This window comes from Malaya genurostris, chromosome 2 (assembly GCF_030247185.1).
Source record: "Malaya genurostris strain Urasoe2022 chromosome 2, Malgen_1.1, whole genome shotgun sequence".
Taxonomy (NCBI): domain Eukaryota; kingdom Metazoa; phylum Arthropoda; class Insecta; order Diptera; family Culicidae; genus Malaya; species Malaya genurostris.
The window spans coordinates 14,767,516-14,790,708 of NC_080571.1; the positions used below are offsets into that span (position 1 = coordinate 14,767,516).

Sequence of the window (23,193 nt, forward strand, 5' to 3'; positions counted from 1 at the left end):
AATAGCGAACCGTGGACGTACGTAAAAGTAGTTCTTTTTTCCCATACGCCGCGTACGTACGGCGGCGGCACCGACGATCACACATAGTAGGCCAGGTCCCGGTTGGCCTGGGCGGAGGAAAATTTTCGCGCGTCTCGTCCGCGTAAAAGCGTGAACATAAATTATTCACAGCCAACTATGATGCCTGCACGGTTCGTGCGGTGCGCCCCAACAACAACAACAACAACAACGCGACTGGTGGTGAGTAGATCGAGTTTGATAACAGCCGCTTATAACGTTTTTTTTTCTCTTTCTATCTCTCTCTCTTTCCAGGTAGTACGCGGAACGATTGCTAGATAGCTCAGGTATGCCCCGGCAGGATGGAAAATTGGACTAGATTGGGGCACGATAGCTTTTGTCTGGTTATGAGTGGTGGCTCGAAGCGTGGGAGCCGAGACACCGGGGATTCAACGGCCACCGACCGACCGATGATCAATCGGCACAGTTTGTCATGATGCCATTTGCACGTCGTTCATTTGTTACTGTTACGGCCCGGCTCGGCTCGAAGACCTACCTCGGAAATGTTGAACAAATTAGAACCTTCGTTACGAGTATCGTTCGCGGGAAAATGCCTTTACTTGTATGCCAGAGGTACGAAAGCTACGTAAGCAATTAGTAGCAAACCGAAATGGATCCGGTTTTAATTAGTTTATTTGGAACTGTCCGTTTTGGATTGTTTTCGCTCGTATCCAAACGAACGAGAGTGTGCCAAAATTTGACCTCGCGCTTGGGCCTTCTAAAGCGGAGCCGCGGCCAACATTTGCAAGAAATTTACTTCAAACATTAAATTGTATTCGTTCTAACGTTCTATCGATTCCAACAAAGATTTCATCAAATTTCTCATTTTGTGTGGGTTTTGTTTTGGAAATCAAATCCTATAACTTGTAAAAAATCACAGTTTTTTAATTAGGAGAGTCAAGTTTCCCATTAGTTTAGAGGTTTGACTAACTGATTTTTGATTAACTCAGGGCACTAAAAACACCTAAGCTCAAGAGAACAGAAATAAATAAAAAAATTCAGCAAACTTTAGAAAACTAAATATGTCTACTAAAAGCCATAGAAAAATTCGAGAAACTCAAGAAATTCTAATTTTCAAAAAATACAACATACTCAAAAAACTCAAGAAACGCAATAATCTTAAGACACTTAATGATGACAAAAAATTCAAGAAGCTCAAAAATTAAAAAAATCAAGCGAATAAAAAGAAACTAAACCAGCTCAAGAAACTCAAAAATCTTAAGAAGCTCATGAAATTCGGGAAACTCAACAAATTCAAAATTTTCAAAAAAAAAACAAAAAACCAAAGAAACTCAAGAATCTAAAGAAATTCAGTAATATCATAAAATACGAAGAACTCAAGAAAATAAAAAAAATTTGAAGAAATGCAAGAAAGCAATTAAACTCAAGAATATTAAGAAACTCAAATATCTCAAGAAATTCGAAAAAACTCAAGAAATTCTAAAATTTCAAAAAACTCAAGAAACTCAGAAAATAGGAGAAGGAAAATCTTAGGAAATAGTAAACATAACAAAAAACTTAAAAACTCAAGAATCTCAAGAAGCACAATGTTATAAAATCTCATGAAATTAGAGAAACTCAAGAAATTCAAAAATTAGAAAATAAACTCATAGAACTCAAAAAAAACACTACAACTCAAGAAAACGTAAATAAATAAAAAAACCCTTCTTAATCCACCTAGTGGTGTGATAATGCCTTTCTCTTCTTTCATAACAGTCTCATGAAAATATGTTTCATACATTTATTAAATAATTTTAGACGCCAATTGATTCAGATTGACTCGAGTAGTTCACAAAAGCATGCTTCAGTGTTTATGTCACACAGTCAGCATCATTTTTCCAAACTAGTGCTTGACATTTGCGTTGCCTATTTGTATGAGAACAATGATGCTAATCTAAAAAACCCTTCTTAATCCACCTAGTGGTGTGATAATGCCTTTCTCTTCTTTCATAACAGTCTCATGAAAATATGTTTCATACATTTATTAAATAATTTTAGACGCCAATTGATTCAGATTGACTCGAGTAGTTCACAAAAGCATGCTTCAGTGTTTATGTCACACAGTCAGCATCATTTTTCCAAACTAGTGCTTGACATTTGCGTTGCCTATTTGTATGAGAACAATGATGCTAATCTAAAAACCCTTCTTAATCCACCTAGTGGTGTGATAATGCCTTTCTCTTCTTTCATAACAGTCTCATGAAAATATGTTTCATACATTTATTAAATAATTTTAGACGCCAATTGATTCAGATTGACTCGAGTAGTTCACAAAAGCATGCTTCAGTGTTTATGTCACACAGTCAGCATCATTTTTCCAAACTAGTGCTTGACATTTGCGTTGCCTATTTGTATGAGAACAATGATGCTAATCTAAAAAACCCTTCTTAATCCACCTAGTGGTGTGATAATGCCTTTCTCTTCTTTCATAACAGTCTCATGAAAATATGTTTCATACATTTATTAAATAATTTTAGACGCCAATTGATTCAGATTGACTCGAGTAGTTCACAAAAGCATGCTTCAGTGTTTATGTCACACAGTCAGCATCATTTTTCCAAACTAGTGCTTGACATTTGCGTTGCCTATTTGTATGAGAACAATGATGCTAATCTAAAAAAAGCCTTCTTAGTCCACTTAGTGAAATTTTCATATATCTTGAAAAATCACCATAGGGGGGAGTACATGAAATTTTCAAAATCGAAAAAAAAATTTTGATGCCAAAAGGCTTAGAATTGCATGAAACGTCGAGATTTAGTGTCATCTCGAAAAAAAATTTTTTGGAAAAAATCGACTTTTTGGGACTTAGAAAAAATATGAAAATTTTTCTAAGTCCCAGAAAGTTGATTTTTTCAAAAAAATTTTTTTTTGAGATGACACTAAATTTCGATGTTTTATGCAGTTTTAAGAGTTTTGGCATCAAAAAAAATTTTCGATTTTGGAAATTTCATGTACTCCCCCCTATGGTGCTTTTTCAAGATCGATAATTGTCAAACCTTTACCACCGGGCAGCACCCCTTAAGCATGTCCGATTTAGGTCAAATTTTGCATGAAGGCTTTTTTCGAGGTGCTTAAACTTTTGAGCACTAGAACTTTACGAAAATAGAGTTGATCCCAAAATTTTGGCACCCTTATATATACAAGAGCGGTAAAAATCAACGTGTTTTGTCGGTTACGTCACTTATACCATCATATATCTGGAACCAAAAGTCACAACCATTTGATCTTCGAACTTGATCAACGGCCCGACAGTAGCTTTCAAACGAGCCCAAGTTTGTTAAAATCGGATCAGCCATCTCTGAGAAAATTGAGCGCGTTCAAATACAACGCTTTTTGTCGATTACGTCACTTATACAATCATATCTCCGGAACCAAAAGTCACAGCCATTTGATCTTCGAACTTGATCAATGGCCCGCCAGTAGCTTTCAAACGAGTCCAAGTTTGTTCAAATCGGTTCAGCCATCTCTGAGAAAATTGAGCGCGTTCAAATACAACGCTTTTTGTCGGTTACGTCACTTATACAATCATATCTCCGGAACCAAAAGTCACAGCCATTTTATCTTCGAACTTGATCAATGCCCCGATAGTAGCTTTCAAACGAGCCTAAGTTTGTTAAAATCGGTTGAGCCATCTCTGAGAAAATTGAGCGCGTTCAAATATCTTCGAAAAGTGCACACACATACACACACACACATACACACACACACATACACACACACACACACACACAGACATTTTCCGATCTCGTCGAGCTGAGTCGAATGGTATATAACACTATGGGTCTCCGAGGCTCCGTTCGAAAGTCGGTTTTTCCAGCAATTCTAATACCTTTCTATAGAGAAAGGCAAAAACTCAGAACACTTGAGAAGGCTAAACAAATTAAGAAACTCAAGAAAACTATAAGAAGTCAAAAATCTTGAGATTCGACAAGCTTAAGAAAATCAAATTTTCAAAAAAACTCATGAAACTCAAAAAACTCATGAAAACCTAAAAAATTAAGAAACGCAAAAGTCTTCAGAAACTCAATGATGACAAAAAATTCATTGATCTCAAAATTAAAAAAAAAATCAAGATACTGCAAAAACTCAAGATACCCAAAAATTTTAAAGATTTGAAAAAAAAAAATTAAAAATAGAATCGAAAAAATTCAGTGCACAAAAAAAAATTTAAGAATATTGAGAAAAATTCTAGAAACACAAGAAATTCACAAAATTCCAAAACGTAGTAAACTTAAAAAAAACTTAAAGCTTAAGAATCTTAAGAAACCCAATGTTTCAAGAATCTCAAGAAACTCGAGAAACTCAAGAAATTCAAAAATTTGAAACTGAGACTCTTGAGAAAACGAAATAAACCAAGAAACTCAAGAAAACTAAAACAACTTAAAACTATTGAAAACTAAAACAACTTATAACTACACGCAATGAGACTCTTGAGTTTCTTGAATTCAAGAAGCTCAAAATTTAAAAATAAAAGTTAAGCGAATAAAAAAAAACAATCCAACTCAAGAAACTCAAAAATCTTAAGATAGATTTAAGAATTTCAAAAAACTTAAGAAACTCAAGAGTTTTAAGAAATTTAATAGTCTCAAGAAAATCGAAGAACTATAAGAAACTCAAAAAAATTGAAAAGATTCGAGAATAAATTCAAACCCAAGAAAACTTAAATAAATTACAAAAAAAAAATCTTTTCTTTCCTAAAAAAAATCAGGAAAAAAAACTTTCTAAAAAAACTCAAAATTCCATTCAAATTTTCAAAAAACTCAAGTAACTCAAAAACTCAAGAAACGCAAGAGTCTTAAGAAACTTAATGATGACAAAAAATTCAAATCAAGATGATGATGCTTTTTGATGACAAAAAAAGCAAATGAAGAAAAACAGAAAAAATTCAAGAAACCCAAAAATCTTAAAAAATCAAGAAACTCAAAACATTCTAAAATTTACAAAAACTCAAGAAACTCAAAAATCTTAAAAAGCTCAAGAAAGGGGAGAAACTCAAAAAATTCAAAACTTTCTGAAAACCTAAGAAAACCAAATAACCAATTCAAGAGTATTAAGAAATTCAATAGTCTCAAAAAAATCGAAGAACTCAAGAAACTTGAAAAAAAATTAAGAAATTCAAGAAAACAAATTAAATTAAAAAAAAATACAGGAAACATGAGAAAACTAAAAAAAAAATCAAGAAACTCAAGAAATCTCAAAAAAAACTCAAAATTCAATTCAAATTTTCAACAAAATTCAAGAAACTCAAAAACTCAAGAAACGCAAGAGTCTTACGAAACTTAATGATGACAAAAAATTCAAATCAAGATGATGATGATTTTTTGATGATAAAAAAAGCAAATCAAGAAAAACAGAACAAATTCAAGAAACCCAAAAACCTTAAAAAATCAAGAAACTCAAAACATTCTAAAATTTAGAAAAACTCAAGAAACTCAAAAATCTTAAAAAACTCAAGAAAGGGGAGAAACTCAACAAATTCAAAAATTTCAGAAAGCCTAAGAAAACCAAATAACCAATTCAAGAGTATTAAGAAATTCAATAGTCTCAAGAAAATCGAAGAACCCAAGAAACTCAAAAAAAATTTAAGAAATTCAAGAAAACATAATAACCTCAAAAAAAAAACACAGGAAACATGGGAAAACTAAAAAAATCGAGAAACTCAAGAAATCTAAAAAAAAAAACTCAAAATTCAATTCAAATTTTCAAAAAACTCAAGAAACGCAAGGGTTTTACGAAACTTAATGATGACAAAAAATTCAAATCAAGATGATGATGATTTTTTGATTAAAAAAAAAAGGAAATGAAGAAAAACAGAAAAAATTCAAGAAACCCAAAAATCTTAAAATAATCAAGAAACTCAAAACATTCTAAAATTTAGGAAAACTCAAGAAACTAAAAAAAAAAAAACTAAGAACTAAAAAGACTTAAAAAAACTGAAAGAACTCAAAAATCTTGAAAAACTTTGAAGCTCAATTTTTCAAAAAAAATCTCAAGAAACTTAAAAAAACTGAAGAAAACTTTGAAATGCAGTAAGACTTAATGATGACAAAAAATTCGAGGATCTTAAAAATTAAAAAAAAATCAAACAACTAAAACAAGCCAAGAAACTCAAGAAAACTAAAATTAATTTAAACGATCCCAAAATCTTAAGAACGTAAAGAAATTCTAGAAACTCAAAATACTTAAAAAAACTAACAAAGTAACTCAAGAATCGCAAAAAAAAACTCAGTGAACTCAATAATCTCTAGAAATTTGAAAAGCTCAAGAAACTATAAAAATATGAAGAATTTCAATAAGAAACTTAAAACAGTTCAAGAAAATCGAGAATGTCGAGAACTTCGAGAAAATCAAGATATTCAAACATTTCAAAAAACTCAAGAAATTCGACTAACTCAAGAGATTCAAAATTAAAAAAAAATGAATGAACTCAAGTAAACTAAAAAAACTAAAATTTTAAGAAACTCAATGATCTCAAAAATCTCAAGAAGTTCGAGAAACTCGAAAAATTAAAGCCATTTGAAAAAACTTACAAAGCTCAAGAATCTCAAGAAAACAAAAAAAATCTTGAATAATTCAAAAAAAAAATCGAGAAACTCAAAACACCTTTGAAAAATTAACAAACCAAAGCAACTCAAGAATCTTAAGAAACTCAATGATATCAATAATCTCTAGAAATTCGAAAAGCTCAAGAAACTATAAAATTATGAAGAATTTTCAGAAAACTTAAGCAGCTCAAAAAAATTGAGAATGTCGAGAAGTTCGGGAAAATCAAGATATTAAAAAATTTCATAAAACGCGAAAAACTCAGTAAACATAAGAAAACTAAAACAACTCAAGAATATTAAGAAACTCAAGAAATTCGATTGACTCAAGAGATTCAAAATTTCTAAAAAATTGAAGGAACTCAAGAAAACTAAAAAAAACTAGAATTTTAAGAAACTCAATGAAACTCAAGAATCTTAAGAAGTTAAAAACTTACAAAGCTCAAGAAGCTCAAGAAACTTAGAAATCTCAAGGAACTCGAAAAAAAATAGAAGCACGGAAAGCTCAAGAAGGTCTAGAAACTTTCGGAACTCCGGAAACTTAAAAGACTTACGAATAGTCAGGAAAATTTGACAAACTCAAGACACTTGAAACATTCAAGACACTCAATAAAGTCGAGAATTCGAGCAAATCAAGAAAAAAAAATCATGAAACTCAGGAAATTTTGAAATATTCAAGAAACTACAAAAACTTAAGAAACTTAAGACGTTCAACAAAGCTCAAGAAACCTACGAAAATCAAGAACACCGAGAAACTCAAGTTGTTTAAAAAACTTAAACTTAAAAGAAATTCTGGAAACTCATGAAAACGAAGAAAGCTCGAAAATCTTATTCAAAAGAAGTTTGAAAAGTTCATAAAACAAAGAAACTGAACAAACTCAAGAATCTCTAGAAACTCAGAAAACACAAAAAATGGAAAAGAAACTATTTAGTATTAAAATAACTTAACACGGAAAGACCAAAACCAGCATTTTGGCGAAAAAATTAGTTGAATTTATGATTTTGGTTAGTTATTTTTTGAGACAACTAAAAAAAATCTTACTCTTGCTAATTTAGAATTTTGAAATTGTTTGTTGAAACGGCTATTTTGTTAGTTGAATTAGAGAAATAAAACGTTGTTTTCAACCAACATAAATGGTTGAATTGGCTTCTGCAATTTGCAGCTATATGGCGCTCGTTAACACCGTAATGACTACTAGCCACTAGATGGCACACTACTACCGAAAAAAATTTCAGTCGCGGTTATCTTTTCTATATTTGCAGGTATAAATACGATGTTGTATTGGAGAAAAAGATATAAACGAAACATAAACTTCTTTTTGAAAATTTTTCTTCTAAATCGCTGTTTTCTTCATTCGACTACGCGAAATCGACTCTCTCACTGAAACCTTTGAGCACTCGGAAAACAAGAACCGAATACAAGTGGCCCGGAAGGTTGGAAGATACAAAAAACATCATTTAACATATACAATGCAACATTCGAAACTCATTTCACTGTTCCGTGTAAAAACATTATTACGCACAATCGCTTCAAATGCGCACAAATTATGAATAAATGCACTTTCCACTAAGAGTTTACGGCATTTTTACATGTCGGTTAGAAAATTTAAATATGGATATATCGTGCGAAAAACATCAAAACAACCAGACTGTCCTTTTAGGCTTTTTGATGGATTGGTTTTCTTTGACACTTCTCATGAGTTTTTGGCTAATAAACTTGTTGATAAAACAAATTTCGTTTCCGTTTTCTTTGTGCTGTCCTTCAGTAATAATGGTGATAAATAAATAGAAACAAATTTTCTGATTTTAATAACAAAATTAGTTGTCAATGAGATTTTCGTGTTGGATTGAAATATTGCTGGTTTGTGTCCAGGATATTCGCCAACTAAACACATTCTCTAAAAAAAGAAATACGAATTAGGCGCAGAGCTAATTTCGGTCGTTCCGTGAAGAAAACCTTAATACTCAAGAAACGCAAGAATCTTAAGAAACTCAAAGATGACAAAATATTCAAGAATCTCAAAAATTTCTAAAATATCGAGGAGCTAAAGTAAGTCAAAGAACTCAAAAAAGCGGAAAAAACTCAAGATATTTAAAAGGTTCAAAAGTCTCTGAGAAATCAAGAGACTTAAAAAAAAGCTTGAAAAATTAAAAAAAAAACAATTGAAACTGAAGAATGTCTAGAAACTCAAAAAACATAATCTTAGGTAACTCTGAGGTTATAGCCGGGGTTGAATAAATAGATATAAAAAAATGGTAACTGAGAAACTGAAGAAACTCAAGAATTTATAGAAATTCAAAAATAACAAGAAGTTCAGGAGACTCGAAAATTTAAAAAAAAATTCAACAAACGCAAGACACTCAGCAAACACGAGACCCTCAAGAAACACCAGGAACAAGAGTTTTAATCATGTGAAGAAACATTCCATGTTCACCTGAATCGAGTCCTTGTAAGTTTCTTCTTGGAGAAAACGCATTGAAATTCCTCTAAACTTGTCACTCTAGAAGTAAAGAAGAAAAACACTTCGCAAAGCTAGTCATTCCTCCTACGCCACATTCCCGGCTGTGTCCTCAATCCGGCAACCCACGGTTTGCCGTGTTTTTTTTCCACTGCCAACATCTATTGCACATGCACTCCTCCAGAAGTCTCCGGTCGGTAATGTTGTAGGATCTGTTTGCTTTTCCCAGGCTCGTGAGGGAGAAATTCGCCATCCATAAACTGTCACTAATAAGTCACCGAGAAAACCGATCCTTTGTATGCTCGATCGGTATGATTTTGCATAAGCTGTCGACTACTTCAGTCTTTTTTTAAGACCATTCTGAAGAATCGTGCATTCCAAACATCGGCGAGGAATGCATGTCGAATGAGAGCAAAACAAATATTGGACTTTTTTTGTTGTTGTTCATTTCTGCGCGCTATTTTTATATCAGCTTGAATATGAATGACAACTTTGCGAGTCATAAGAGCATGAATTATTCAAACAACGGCTTTGAATAGAAACCGTGTGCCTACGTGCCGTGTGTCAGTTGTCGGTTCACGCCGTCACTTCCTCGATCCTTTTGTGTGTGACATCGTCGCTGGTTCGCACCTATTCGTACCAGCGGTCATGTACAAGCAGTTCAGTTCCCGTGTCAAGGAGGCGTCGAAATTGGAGCAAAATTACGAAATTTCTCGACAATGACGGCTGCAACGTCAGGCCAAACCAAGAGGAGGAGGAGGAGGAGGAGGAGGAGGAGGCCAGGGTGCAATAAATAGACACAAAAAAACGCGACAGCAGCGCGTCAAAGCTAGCCATGATCAAAGAGATCAGGCGATGAATTATTCATCGCCCAACGAGGGATGGGCGTTGAATGTTGAGAATGGAAGGAGAAAGAAATTTGAATACCGTGCGAGTGCTCGCACTCCCAACCGAACCCAACCCAATCCCGCAAAGCTGCGCACAAGTAGAGCACTTGAAATTTTCACTCTCGACGAGCCGGACGGGGACTGTTGACACAGTGAACTACGGGAGTCTGGTCGAAGGAAGGAATGCGGTTGATACTCTTCAGAGAAGGGCTGAAGTTTCATTCAGAGTCAGGTTTTTTTTCCTCCGATGGCTGAAGATGTTTGTTGAGTCCTACCTCCTGCGCACAATGACTTGAAGGGTCAAGGCGATGAAAGAGTTTTTGTGGAATTGCTACTGGCTACTGGGATACGGGTTTTAATTTGCATTATAGAGAAACGAATTTGACAGTTGGTACGCGTATTTTCATAATCAAGTCCGTTTTGCTACGGTAACTAGAGGTAAAACGCCAGCATCGGTGGAAGTCAATAAATCGTCGGTTTTTTCTACTTCACTCTCCGCATCTCGAGACCCTTAGATATAAATTATTCTCCGACAATCGAAACGAATCCAAAATGGGTTCACAATTCACCTGCTGGTGCCGGTTTGGCCGCCTGGCCACTGCTCATGACTCATGCAATATTTATTAGGAGTTCGATTGCAGTCCGCTCATTCCCGGTAATCAACACTTTTTGCATATCTTTTTTTTCAATCGGCTTTCCTTCGATGCCGTTGCCGTTGGCAACCGAAACTGTCCGAGCTCGTGTCTAGTCCAGTCTAGTCTAGTCTAGGAAGGAAGGACAGCACTCAGTCGATCAATCAGCAGTCTCAGTAGGCTTGGGAAAATTGATTATTCTTCGTTGCTAGGTACCGGCAGCAGACGAATCAACCGCCGCGAACTCGACCGGCCTACCGCCGTAATTGGATAAGTGTGCCTAATGGTCAGAATGTGCCCGCGTGCCGATTGGGTAAAGATTCCATTCCCGGACGGTCGGACGTTCGAACGGATACACTGGCTTCGTTGGTTGCCGCGCAATAGCAAAAGCCTTTAATCGCAGTCCGCCGCTGCAAAGTTTCAAAGAAAGAACACGTAGAATGATGAGAGGAAGGCCCCGTAAAAGGAGTTCCCACCGACTTTGCATACATTGTTGCATTGTTTCAGGGTTTTTTTTGCAGGGGAGTAGAAATTATCATAATTGAAGAAAATAGAATCATGCGCAGAATTGTGGGTAGAAATAGAAATGAAATTCGCCGGGGAATCGGGCCTCACTAGGGGTATCGGGTGAACAAATGCTGAAATAAATTTAAATTAAATTACTTGAGTTTAATGTGTTTTTGAAAATTTGAATTTCTGGAGTTTCTCGAATTTTTCAAGATTTTCGAGTTCTATTACTTTTCTTGAGTTTCTTGAGATTCTTGAGGTTCTTTGAATTTCAACTTAAGTTTACGTTTCGTCTTAGACTCCTCAGTGCGTAGCAGCTTATGTTGAACAGCTACCTCCGACCTGACGGTGCAACATAAACCGCTGGGCAGACACTGCAAAACACTTCTTTGATATTACACCTAAGTGTAAAATCAAAACTGACGTCTCGGACGAAACGAGTTTCGGCTTGCTAGACGTACAGATTTTGGTTAGTTCAAAGGGAAAAGCACTGGCGAGTCTAAGACGAAACGAAAACTTAAGTAAAAATGGTTATGTGTATAAATTAGTGGGTTAAAAGCTTTTTCCCCTTAAACTTTGGATTTTAACTGTTCTTTACGTTTCGTCTAAGGCTCGTCAGTGCAGAGCAGTTTAAATTGAACTTCTTATTGCAAACTTAAACAGTTCAACTTGAACAGCTAAGCAGACGTAAAGTTAATGCTACTTGCAAAACACTTATATAGTTTTCTTAAGTTTTCAAATTTCTTGAGCTCTTTAAAATTCTTGATTCTCTTGAGCTTCTTAATCTTTTTGAATATTTCGTCATCATTGAATTTCCTAAGACTCTTGCGTTTTCTGAGTTTTTAGGTTTTCTTGAGTTTTTTGAGTTTCCTGTTTTTCTGAAAATTTGATTTTTTTTAGTTTCTCGAAATTCTCAAGAGTTTTGAGTTCGTTTAGTTTTCTTGAGTTTCTTGATTTTGTTCAGTTTTCTTGATTGGTTTTTAATTTTTCAGAATATCTGGAGTTTTTCGAATTCTTGAAATCATTCAGTTTGTTTAGTTTTTTAGTTTTCTTATTTTTTTTTCAAATTTCTTTAGTTTTTCTACATATTTGAATATTTTGAGATTTTTGGGTTTCTTAAAGTTTTTTTAGTTTTCTTAAGTTTCTTGACTTGTTTTAGTTGCTTGATTTTTAATGTGGAACACATTTTTGTTTTCTTTATAGGCGTGCAAACTAGAAACTCAAAAAAATACACGTAGAAATGTGGTCAGGTTTTGAAAAATTACAGTTCAGTCAATTTTGTATCAATTATTAATATCATGTCACCATTTGATTGGAAATATTTCTACGTATTGATTTGAATATTCATAGCCATGTATTTTCAATTGTATATCATTGAAATGTTGATTAATAGCTAGCAGTGTCCTTTTTTGTCTGCAAAAAATCTCCGGCATACCGGATTTCTCTGCCATAGTCGACGGTTTTGAAGGAGTAAGCGATATATCAAAGGGAAAGCAGCGCTCTGATTGGTCAATCGAAGCAAAAGCAAAGCTGTTGGAAGCACGCGAATCTATAAATAGAAGCGAAATTAGAAGCTAACGTTTCAGTCCTACGCGTAGCATGCTAGAGGTAGGTTGTTGCTAGACAGCAAGACAAAAAGTGCCATAAAACAATTTGGAGCTTTAATTGGTATGCTCTGATCTTGTGTCATGCAAGTTCGGATGAAATTCCATGTTATGCCGTTTCGCCTGAGAAATTGACAACCACCGCAGGGTAAATTTGGAGTGCATAAGATTAACTTCCAATTTATATAAGATGAACTCGATTGATAATGAGAAAAAGTTTATCGCTTCAACCGAAATCACAGAATGGTAGTAATGGTAGAGAAACGCTATAAAAATAACTGCTTGCATACAAAACTTGAACACAAGCTTGGCGAAAAGAAGCGTAAATATCGATATCCGTATCGCTAGAAACATATAATTGCATACATTTGGGCTATTGATGTAATTTTGTCGGCTACAAAACAAATACAAATCACGACAAATAGAGTCTATATTCTGGGTTTGCGTGTTCGGTGTTGGTTCCTAATAAAGATCAATCTAAGCAGACTCTCGTGCACTTGCGGATTCAAAAGTGTGATGATTAATTGAAAATGTCGATCATAGGTAATTTTGGTTCCCTTGTTCCACATCAATGGCTCGAACAACCCCATGGGCTGATCCTTGTAGTTGAGTTTTTTTTCATTTTTGAGATCATTGAATATTTTGTCATCATTGAGTTTCTTGAGCTTTAAAGTTTTCTTTGAGTTTTATGAAAATTTGAATTTTTTGAGTTTCTCGAATTAATCAAGATTTTTGCGTTCTTTTTTTTTCTTGCATTTTTTTACATTTCTTGAATTTCTTTAAATTTGTTGAGTTTCTTGATTTGTTTTAAGTTCTTGATTTTTATGAAATTTTTTAGAACTTGAATTTTTTGTCATCAGTGAGTTTTTAGGCTTTTTAAATTTTTTTTGAGTTTCTTGTGTTTTTGTTAATTTGAATTTCTTGAGTTTCTCGAATTTCTCGAATATCTCGAATTTCTCAAGAGCTATGATTGTTTTAGTTTTCTTGATTTTCTGAATTTTATTTAGTTTTTTTCAAGTTTCCCGAGTTTTATGAATTATTAAATTTTCTTGATATAAAATCAAGATTTAGATTTCAAAATTCAAGATATTCAAATTTCTTGAGGAGTTTGAGTTTTTTTTGGATTTTCAGTATTTTAAAATTTTTGAGTTAGTTTAGATTTCTTGATTTGTTTTTCTTCCTTATTCTTTTCTAAATTTTTGAGTTTCTTAAGTTTCTTAAAGGTAATTTTTAGGTTTTTTGAGTTTTTCGGAAATTTACGTTTTCTGGAGTGTCCTGAGACTCTCGTAAATCGTTAGTTTTTTAGCTTTCTGGAGTTTCTTTCTCAAGTTTTTCAAGTTCCCGGAATTTTTTCAAAATTTTGAATTTTTGGGGTGTGTTAAATTTTATTTGCTTCTTAAAATATTTGATTTTTCGAATGTTTTTGTTTTCTTGAGTTTTTTTTTAATTTTGAGATTCTCAAGTTTCTTAAGTTTCTTGCGGTTCTTGAATTTTAAAATTTTCTTGAGTTTTTTGAAAATATGAATTTCTAGATTTTTCTAGTTTTCTTGAATTTTTTTGATTTTCTTGAGTTCATCGAATTTCTTGTGATTCTTGAGACATTGGGTTTTTTTAAGATACTTGAGTTTTTTAGTTTTTATAAGTTTACTAAGTATTTTGAGTGTCTTGAGTTTTTTGAAATTTTTAAATTATTTTGAGTAAGTTTTCAGATTTTTTTTTTGGATTTTTGGGTTTTCTGGTTTTCTTGAATTTCTTAAAAAGTTTTAAGACATTTGGGTTCTTAGAATTTCTTGAGATCATTGAATTTTTTAAGATTCTTGAGTTTTTTTGTTTCTTAGTTTTCTTAAGTTATTTGAGTTTTTTTTATATTATTGAATTTCATGAGTTTCTTGTCTGGAATTTCTAAAGATTTTTGATTTCATTAAATTTTTGTAGTTTTCTTCATTTGCTTGGCTTTTTGAGTTCCCTAAATTTTGTTTTTAAATTTTGAATGTCTTGAATATTTTATCGTTATGGAATTTCTTAAGATTCTGATGTTTTTAGGTTTTTTGAAAAGTTTCTTGAGTTTTTCACAAATTGTTGAATTTATTGAGATTCTCATGAAACTAAAGTTTTTTATCTCTAATGCTAATGTTAATGCTAATAATTCTCATGAATCTTGAGTTTTTATGAGTGTCTTTTATTTTTAGTTTTCTAAGTTTCCTTAGTGTTTAGAGTTTAATTAGTTTTCTTGAGTTCAAGTTCTTCTAGTTCCCTGTTTTTTCCAAATTTATGATTTTTGAATTTTTGAATTTTCAAATTCTTGGGTTTTTCTCCACCTGCTATGTTTTTAAATTTGTTGAATTTCTCAAATTTCTTGATTTTTTTAATTTCTTTTATTTTTTGAGTTTACTGAGTTTATTGAGTTTCTTTATTTTTTCCTAAATGTTCGAATTGCTTGATTTTCTCGAGTTTCTTGAAATTCTCAATTTTTTTAGCTTCTTTTTTTTCGTTCTCACAAGTTCCCTCAGCTTTTTCAAAATTTTCAATTTATTTATTTTAGTTTCATGATATTTTTGAAGTTCCATGAATATTTTTTAATTTTTGAATGTCCTAAAATACTCAAGTTACTTCCACGACATTAAATTTATCATTTCTTGGCCTTTTAGTTGATTTTTGTTTGCATCATTTTAATTTATTCATTCCAGTCTGTTCAACGTCGTTCTAGATCATCATTTCGTACTATTTCAGTTAATTTTAAGTCATTCGAGATGATCATTTCATGTCATTCTAGGGCATTTCCTGATAATTAGTAGTTTTTTTTTGCAATGACTGAGTGGAAACATATATTGAAGAAACTCAATGAATGAAAAACTTACAGAAAAGATGATTTTTTTTTGGAAAAAGATACGCTAAAAGACAGGACCCGAACCTGCGTTCTTATGCATTCCGTGCATACGCGCTACATCTAATAATTGTAGTTTATTTTCATTTTAGTACATTTCTCGTGGTTTTTGATTACTTATCATGTCACGTCATTTCTGTACGATTCACATCATTTGAAACTATCATGTTGTGATATTCTAGTTAATACTTTCAGCTTATTCGCAAAATTTCAGTTCATTCAATAAGTTCTCCGTTATGTCAGTTTCTTTCGTTATTCCTCATCATCGTTTCAGGTTATTGCAGTTCATTCACGTTATCATTTCGGGTGATTTTCAGATCAAATCGGATCAATTCCAGGTCATTGCAATGAAGTGCGAGGCACCTGGTGAACTGAAAATTTATCTGAAATCTACGGTATTCAATATTTGTATTTTAGTTCTTGTTAAGACGTAGAGCCGTCTTGAGCTAGTTTTAGATATGATCAGTATCTAACGGGGAAAACAGATTGGAAAATTGACATGCGAATGCGATTATGCAATAAAAATCACGAAAATGTTACCGCAGAGACGGGACTCGAACCCGTAGCCAGCTCCCAACCGAGGAAATTGTTTTACCAATAAAACTACCCTGCATATGAAAACACATGAAGAGATTCAATATTCGGTATATTTTCAGAAGCATCGTAGTTTAAACTATGAGTATTCAAATGTATTTAATATCTGTCGTTGTTTCGTTTTAGACAAGTCGGTGCATAACAGTTTACGTTGAACTGTGATGCTACCTAGCAGTTCGAATAGATGCCACCAATCGGAGCGTTGATTGCAAAAATCGTTTAAATTTTTTATCTTTACATAATATTATTATAAATTGTTGATTTTTACAACTGACTGGTCTTTGGAACCATGTTGTTTATGTTTGTAAACTGACGATTCGTCAGCGAAATCTATTGAAACATAAAGTCAATTTCCGCATCATAATGACGAACCCTGACTGTTCCTTGCTTTACAATATTAGATACGTAGGGTAAAAGTTTTTTTTTTCCGAAACTGAAGTAAAACTCAATCATTATGCAAAGAAAAAAAAATGCCATTCCATCATACGTTTCGATTGAAGAGAGAAAATTTCGCGTTCTGAAAAACTCTTGTAGCCAATCAAAATCAAATGGTTCGCATGTTGATTCTGTGTACTGCAGTTAACTTCGTGTTTTATGTCTTTCCATCATTGAATACACCGATAAAATGATTCCAACATTAATTCCCACCACAATCCACTAACTAACGACCCCATCGTTCTAATTTGATGCTTTTCAGTACCGGCAATCGATTTAGCCCGGCCTCTCTACACAGGCTATTAAAAGCTTTAGATCCCCTCCCCCCCTTCTCGAGAGGATCGAGTACTCACCATGATCGCATGAACACGGGCAAGTGTTGGCCACCCGCTGATTAATGACCAAGCTCGTAATATCCCCGGCCTGCCAGGCCGGTACTGCACGGTTCCATTTGGCATTTGGATTTAAAGTCGGCAGTGCATTAGCTCTGAAAAAAAGGGGAGTACTGAGAATGCACACACACGCAAGTAGAGCAGAGTGCTTCAGCACCAAGGATTTGATATTTTAATTTGTTTTGTATCGAATTTACGACATTTTCCACCGAGGCCGGCCGACTGCCCGGAAAACAGTGAAACGCAATAGAGTTTATGGTTGCACCATATATTAACGATTGATTTTATGTTTCTACATTTTAGGTTTATGAATCATGGGTTTTGTTTTTATTTGCCTTCGTTACCGGGATTGGTGCGGTACAGATATATATTTTTTTTCTCATTTGGGAACTCCTCCCGTCAGCAGTTTCGGGGTGTATTTTGTCATTTTTCTGCTGTTTGACAGAGGGATAATTAATTTTGTTCCGTGAAGCGGCCGTGCGATGCGATAGGAACCCGAACCCGAGAGAACACCACTATTGGCTACTAATAAAATAATATTTTACCAAGTGTGGTGCGGCAAAACTGTACGATTGTACACGGCGAGTGTGTGTTTGCAGGCGCTCTTTTACTCCAGTCCCGAGCCATTAGCCGTTGACTGGTTAATGATCCAGTTTATTGTAGGAAATGTAAAACATTTTTCATGGCCTCCTTTAGCTGGTATAATTACTTGTATTAGCAGTTCAGCAGATCCGAGTGGGAAATAATTTCCACTGTGTTTGGCAGGTTTTCAATCATCGTGTGGAGAGGAAAAAAAAATCATTTTTAGCTGACAGGTTTAGTGTGTTTTTATTTTGATCAATTTGACGAAACAGTTTTTTAATCAGTTTATAGAAGGAAGTAAATTTGGTTATTTAATGGTTAATCGGAACTAATGAGACTATCAATTCATGCTAGTTCCAATAGTTCTTTCTAATTTAGTTTGACTATTATTTATAGAGCCCGCCATTATTGTGTTCAAATCGGGGTACACATTGACTAATTCACGCGATCAATTACAACACCTGCTGTTAGTCTACCGGTCGTCGATGTCCAATTAGCATAAAAATGTGTGCTTTCCTGTTTATCTCTCACATTACTGCCTAGATGGAGTTGATGGAGTAGAGCGAAGAGAAACAGGTGGCGACGGTGCCAGCAAGTCTGCGACCCATTGGGCGAAATATCGGTGTTTCTGTTTTCGTGAAACCCACGCACGACTAGCAGCTGAATGTCAGTTCGAATTGACAGACACGATCGGATTGGTTTCCGATTTTTTCTTTTGGTTCTCTATATTCAACTGGTGACACGGTACAGCATTCCTTTTTTTTGCATAAAAAAAAGTTCTCTTTGCCAGGTTGTATTTGCCCGGATCTTTATCAAATGACGAAATGGCCAGGAAGGAAGCAATTAATCATTTTTTGACCACGAATCATCGGAAAGCCAATCTCAACCACCGGAGCTAGTTGTGTAATTTAAGCGAGGGTTTTCGAACGTATTTTCGCCCTGATTTAGCAAAGAAAAACTAATATTTTCATATTTTGGACGGATCCTGGATTCTAGATAATTATATTGTGTTCAGTTTGGACCGCATTTTTTTGTCATAGTAGATCCAAAAACTAGGTATAAACTTTCGATGAATTACCGCAGCAACTCCACAACAATAGGTGGAAGTAACAATTATCAAGGGAACATAGTCTGCTGTACGCACTGAACGGCAACTGACTACTGAATCGAAGCATTACCTGAAACACTTGCACAAGTGATGCGATTATAGACAAAAATGAATCATTTTTGATGCCTGGTCGATTTTGAAAAATGTAACAGAACTGCCCTTACTGGTCGAACATGCCAAACTAAATGCGCGTAATCCTTGATGAGTTTTGTCTCTTCAATTCACGATTCAACTGGAACATGGGAGGTTTATTGTTAGTTCAAAATTAAACCATGAAATGTACTGAAAACAAGACTAGGACTCTGCAGTGAGTAAAATTAACAAAACTCAACCAAAATTGAAAGTAGGTGTGCTGAATTCGACCGGGTAGAAAACTTCGTACCAACATATCTTGTGCACTAGGGTTCGGCTTCAGAGTCGGTATCAATAAACTTTCACTATGGTTCCTGTAGGCATAAAACCTCCACAACTTTTTGCCATCAAATTAAAAATATTTAAATTATATTTGGGTTTCGGATTCCAGAGCTAAATTTCAGATGCAGGACAAACAAGTAGATGCGGAGTATGAGTCCAGCTGCAGAATTTAGGTTCAAAATTCATATTCAAAATTCAAGCCCAATATGCAGTTCTAGGTTCAAAATTCGAGTCCGAAAATTCAAGTCCAGGTTCTTAAATCCACGCTCATGATTTAGAATCTGGGTTAGGATTCAGAGGCAAAATCCAGGGATGGCGTTATGCAATCAAGTCGAATCAACTTTTTCGTACAAGCACTCGTAAAAAGTACTTTCATTTCGAGTTTCATAATCCCGGGTAGGTGTAAATAACAAACAAAGGTCAAAATAATAACAAATTTTACCATCATATCTTGGCTTGATGTTTCTGTGTTATCAGAGCGATACTTGATATTTTCGTGATATTTCATCAAGGGATCAAGACATTGTATAATATCTGTTCAACATCAAAATTAATTATAATATCTTATTTCGTTATTGATGAGCTATTTCAGTTTCATTAAGTAAATTGACCTAGTAGTTTTACCTTCAAATAAAATACCATTGAATAAACTGCATCAGAACCAGATAAGAGAAATACTTAAGATATTACTCTATTCTAAATGCTAGATTATAAAATAATTAACAAATTCATCTTCTATAAATATTTTGTTCTTGGTTTGATATTACAATGACAGAATTTTTTATTTTGTTGCTATTTTCCCTTGCAAGCTTTGATATGATTTTTGATATTTTAACTCTTATTTCAAACTAAATAATGTTAATTTCTACCATTGAGATGTTTGATTTTAATGACAGAATTTGGTATTGGTTTGCAAATCACTTCTACCCGGGATGCAGCTTCAAATCTAAAATTTCGGTCCAAAATCCCAGTTCCTTACCATTATTATAAGTAATATTTTTAATCTTCCCTGGCTTTAATCGTTTGTGCGTTCGCCGGAGAAGTAGGAATCCAGGTCAAGAATCCAAGTTCATGTTCAAAATTTCGGGGTTTCGGATTCCAGACCTAAAATTCAGATACCCTTGGTATCGACACTTTGCCTTTCGAGTACCATCCCTAGTACTAAGATTCGGCTTCAGAGTGGGTATAAATAAACTTTCACTATGATTCCAGTAGGCATAAAACCTCCTCAACTTTTGCACCAACAGATTGCAAATATTGAAAGTATATTAGGGTTTGGATTCCAGGCTTAAATTTCAGGCTCAGGTCCAAAATTCAGGATTAAAATTCAAGTCCAGGTTCGAATTTCGAGTCCAAATATTTAAGTCCCGGTTCCGAATCGAAGCCCAGAATTCAGGTTTAGAATCTGGGTTAGAATTCAGAGACAAAATCCAGGAATGGCATTATGCAATTAAGTCGAATCGACTTTTTCGTACAAGCACTCGTACAAAATACTTTCGTTTCGAGTTTCATAATGCGGTCTCAGATCTATAATTTAGATCCAAAATTCTGGTCTCTTTCCAATATTAGTAGTAATTTTTTTTATCTTCCCTGGTTTTAACCTTTTGTGCGTTCGACGGGAAATTAGGTTCCTGTCCAGAATGTAGGTCAAGAATCCAAGTTCACGTTCAAAATTTCGGAATCTCGATACCCTAGGTATCGATATTTTGCCTTCCGAGTACCATCCCTGGTACTAAGATTCGGCATCAGGGTCAGTATAAATAGACTTGGTTCCAATCGGTATAAATAAACTATGGTTCCAGTAGGCATAAAACCTCCTCAACTTTTGCACCAACAGATTGCAAATATTTAAAACCAAATCTAAGGTTCAGGGCCAAATTCATATTCAAAATTCAGATCCAATATCCAGATCCTAGGTTCTAGGTTCAAAATTCGAATCCAAGAATTCCAGTCCAAGAACTTAAGTCCAGGTTAGAATTCAGGGGCAAAATCCAGGGATGGCATCATTCAAACAAGTCGAATTGGCCTTTTCGTACAAGCGCTCGTACAAAACTCTTCCGTTTCGAGTTTCATAATGCGGCCTCAGATCTAAAATTTCGGTCCAAAATCCCGATAACTTTCCATTATTATTAGTAATATTTTTGTATCTTCCCTGACTTAAGCTGTTCGCCGGGTTTTGGAATCTTAGAATCTGTGGAATCTGTGTAATATGAGGAATTTGTTGAATCAGTGGAAACTGTGTAATCTTTGAAAGCTGTGAAATTTTGGAATCTTTGAATTTAGAAATCTAGAACACTTGGAATATTTGGAATCTTATAATGTTTGAATGTAGGAATAAAGAAATCAAGGAATGTGTTAATCGTGGAATTTTGGAATCTTGGAATGGTGGAATGTTTAAATGTTGAAAAGATCTTGTGATCTTAGTAATTTGGAATCTTGAAATATATGAGGTTTGAGGTCAAGAATCCAAGTCCACCTTCCAAATCCACGTCTAGGTCCGGAATTCACGTCCTGAATCCAGGTTCAGTGTTTCGGTTAGAAACCAGAATCTGAATCCAGATCTAAAATCCAGTTCCTAGAGCAGAACCCATGTATTGAATTCAGGTTCTGGTCCAAAACTGAAGTCCAGGTTCAAATTCTGATTAAATACGAAAATCCAGACGTGAAATCTGAATCCAAGTTCAGGTCTAGAATTTAAATTCAAAAACCAGGTCCAGGATCCAGATTCAGAAATCGGGCTCATAATTCAAGTTCCGGTCCACAATCCAGGTTCTGAATATAGGTTCAAAATTTAAGTCTTGAATCCCGGTCCAGAATTCCGTTCAAAATTTCAGTGTAAAACTAGACCAAGGATTTAGGTACAGAATCCAGATCCTGATCCTAGTCTAGATTTATGCTCAGGACCTGTCCTTACCAAATTACAAGTTTAGTTGTATGTTCTAAGAATCTATGAATCCATGAATTAAGGCAAGGTTAAATTTCTGTACCCAGGATCTTAATTTGGACTTGAACCTTTGAACCTTGGAATTTTGCAATCTTGAAATCTGAGAATTTGGGAATCTGTTGGAATCTGTTGGAATCTGTGGAATCTGTTGAATCTTTGTAATCTGTAGAATCTATAGAATCTTTTGGAATCTGTGAAATCTGTGAAATGTGTGAAATCTGCGGAATCTGTGGATTCCGTGGAATCTGTGGATTCCGTGGAATCTGTAAAGTCTGTGAAATTTATGGAACCCGTCAAACCTGTGGAATGTGTGGAATCTGTGAAATCTGCACAATCTGTTAATTCTGGAGGTTCTGTGGAATCTGTGAAATTTATGGAATTTGTGGAATCTGTGTAATCTGGAAATCTTGAAATCTGGGAAATTGTGGAATCTGTTGAATCTGTAGAATCTGTGGAATCTATGGAATCTGTAGAATCGGTGAAATCGATGAAATTGGTGGAATCTGTGGAATCTGCGGAATCTGCGGAATCTGTGGAATCTGTGGAATTGTCCCGGGTTGGCGGTTCAATGCATTGGGCGCTGGTCTTACAAGCTAGTTGTCGTACGTTCGAGCCCCGACCTGGAAGGATTCTTAGTGCCAGTAGGATCTATAGTACTAGCCATGCAATGATTCTGTACACTAAAAATCGGCTGCGAAGTCTATTGAAACAGAAGGTCAAATTCCACTACAGGAAATTAATACTAAGGCTTTGCTTTGTGGAATCTGTGGAATCTGCGCAATCTGTAGAATCTGTGGAATCTCTGGAATCTATGGAATTTTTGAATCTTGGAATGTCAGAATCTGAAAGTCTGGAAATTAGTGAAATCTGTGCAACGTTTGGAATCTGGAATTGTGGAATCGTTGGAGTTTGTAGAATTTTTGGAAACTGTGAAATCTTTAGAATCGGTGGAATTTGTGGATTCTGTGAAATCTGTGGAATATGAAAAATTTTAGCAATCTCAGCAATCTAAAGAATCTAAGGAATCTAAGGAATCTAAGGAATCTAAGGAATTTAAGGAATCTAAGGAATTTAAGGAATCTAAGGAATCTAAGGAATCTAAGGAATCTAAGGAATCTAAGGAATCTAAGGAATCTAAGGAATCTAAAGAAT

The 23,193-nt window shown here is 34.4% G+C and overlaps 1 protein-coding gene across 2 annotated transcripts in view; it reads right to left on the reverse strand.

Moving 5' to 3' along the window:
• Nucleotides 1-23,193, reverse strand: part of LOC131432664 (zinc finger protein sens) — a 443,520-nt gene that overhangs the window by 129,549 nt on the left and 290,778 nt on the right. The window lies entirely within an intron of this gene.